This window comes from Orcinus orca, chromosome 4 (assembly GCF_937001465.1).
Source record: "Orcinus orca chromosome 4, mOrcOrc1.1, whole genome shotgun sequence".
Taxonomy (NCBI): Eukaryota; Metazoa; Chordata; class Mammalia; order Artiodactyla; family Delphinidae; genus Orcinus; species Orcinus orca.
Window position 1 is genome coordinate 135,708,212 of NC_064562.1, and position 2,719 is coordinate 135,710,930.

A 2,719-nucleotide genomic window follows, 5' to 3' on the forward strand; every position below is an offset into this window, starting at 1 on the left:
CACAAGTTACCAATATTAGGAATAAAAGAGGGGATATCACTACTTATCTCACAGACATTAAGATAATAATAAAAAATTATATGGCCATGTATTTGGCACAATTACACAAAACTTAGATGTAATATGCTAATCCCTTAAAAGGTGCAAAATACCAAAACTCACCTAAGAAATAGATAACATAAATATTTCTATATTGATTAAAGAAATTGAATTTGTAAGTTAAAACCTTCTCCCTGCCCCGAAAAAAAAGAAAACTCCTGCTCCAGATGGTTTTACTGAAAAATTTACTGTAAAATACAACATTCAAAGAAGAAATAATACTAATTCTACCTAATCTTTGTCAGAAAGTAGAATACTGAATACTTCCCAACTGATTCTATGAGGCCAAATTATCCTAATGTTAAAACCAATGACATTACAAGAAAGAAACACTTATAGCCCAATATTCCTCGTGAACACAGATGCAAAAATCCTCAACAAAATAGTAGCTAATTGAACACAGCAATATATTGAAAGGATAATACATAACACACAAGTGAAGTTCACCCCAGAAATTCAAGGATGCCTCAACATTTGAAAATCAGTCAATGTAATTCACTGTATTAACAAACTAAATTTTAAAAGAAAGATCTCTGACCTACAGCCACCCAGAAGAAGATGGCCACCCCAGCAGTGTCTGGGCTCTCCCTGCAGGTGTGATGCTTCAGCACATCTGTGGTCAGGCCATTTGCCAAGCTTGTGATGAGGCCACCTGTTCAGATATATGGTATGTTTTTGGTTTTTTTTATATGTACGAGAATATTTATTGCAACCTTAGGTATTTGTACTTGCAAAAACACTGGACACAACTTACAGCTGTTAAAAAAAACAATGGCAATTTGCCCACATACTACCACAAAGGCAACTGCAGAGCAATATATATAACTTCACTGCTGCAAAACAAACTATATAGTTTGTATGTCTGCATATCTATAGAAAAATACTGGAAGAATACCCACCAAACTACATATTCATAGCGACTGTCTCAAGTAAGGAGATTAAGGAAGGAATGAGACAGACCTTTCTCTTTTTTTTTTTTTTAACTGCTTTTTTTGTTTTTTGCATTGCTTGCGATTTTTACCATTAGCCTATAGTGCTTTTGCAATTTAAAAAGCAGGGAGCAGGGGAGAATGAGGAAATCAATGTAGGCAAGAACTCTGCAGCCCCTCGCTTAACAATTAGTAAATGCTACCATGGCAGGGACAAGATACTTCCTGAAGACCATGAGAGGAATGAGACAACGCCCCTCTTCATCACTTTCCCCCAGCCTAACATCCACTCACGGCTGTGCTTTGGTCACGATCCAGCCCCACCCTTCCAAGGTCAGCTCACAGCGCATGTCCTCCTGGATGCCTCCCCCAATATCTCCAGGCAGAGTCAAGGAATCTTCCCTTCGGACTCCTTGTCCATACTTCAGCAGACACTTATCACACTGCCACAATTATTTGCCCACAAATCTGTCCTCCCAGCTTGCTCTTTGTGTCTCCAAGAGCAGCGACTGTTCTCACCATCTTGCACTCCCTGGCAGTCAGCACAGTGACGGCGCTTGTGAGATGTACAAAGGACCCCAGGGCACCGTGGAGGCTGTGGTACAGGAGGGAGAGCCCTTGGCTCACCCTCACCTGCTGTTGTGATGTCGGGAAAGCTAACGAATTTATCTGCCTCTCGGGTTTTTCATTAGTAAAGTTTGAAAAACATGAGATCTGACTGCACGAGGTACGCAAAAGCGTTTTCTGATATGCTCTTTATTCTGCTGCATTTAAACAGGATAAACTGAAGCAAGTAGAAAAGGAATAGCACAAATCTTGAAGGAACCCAAAACGGCTGCTTCTATTATGAATCCCTATGCAAAGCGTTCCATTAAAGTGAAAAGCTTAAATGACATGACAACAAAAGAGAGGTTTTCTCCCCTCATGTCCAACCTGCTCAATTTGCTTGCTGAAAATGGTCACTTGAACAATATCACTGGAGTTATTTCTGCCTTTTCTACAATGAGTGTCCACCATGGAGAAGCACCTTGCAGAGTTACCACTGCAACTTCTTTAGATGAAGCCACTCTTACTGAATTAAAAACGGTCCTGAAGAGCTTCCTAAGTAAAGGCCAAGTATTGAAATTGGAAGTTAAGACTGATCCATCAATCGTGGGTGAAATGATTGTCCGTACTGGAGAGAAATATGTTGAATGTCTGCAAATCCCAAGATTCAGAAGCTGAGCAGAGCAATGTGGGAGAGTTTCTAAAAGTTGATTTTCTGTCAGTGAAAATTCTTAAACTTGGAGCAACAATAAAATGCTTCCTGAACAGAAAAAAAAGAAAAAGATCTCAAAAGATACAAAAAAGCATTCAAGAAAATTCAACATCCATTAACAATAAAAAAAAAAATCTTCATCAAATTAGGAACAGAAGAGAATTTCCTAAGCTTAATAAAGGACATCTGTGAAAAACCTATAGCTAACAGCATAGTTAATGGTGAGAGAATGAATTCTTTCCCTTTAAAATCCAGAACAAAGCAATGTTTCACTGCTATGATATACAATACCATACTGGAAGTTCTAACCAGTGTTTTAAGAAAAAGTAGACTTCACATAAATATGCCAAATTGTTTTTTGACAAAGGTGCAAAAGAAACTCAATAGAAAAAAAATAGTTTTCTCAAATGGTGTTGGAATAACTGGATGTCCA

General features: G+C 38.3%; 1 pseudogene; it reads left to right on the forward strand.

The window, feature by feature from the left end:
- The first annotated feature begins 657 nt into the window (after positions 1–657).
- LOC101280030 (ATP synthase subunit O, mitochondrial-like) lies at positions 658–2,278 on the forward strand (annotated as a pseudogene).
- Positions 2,279–2,719: the final 441 nt, after the last annotated feature.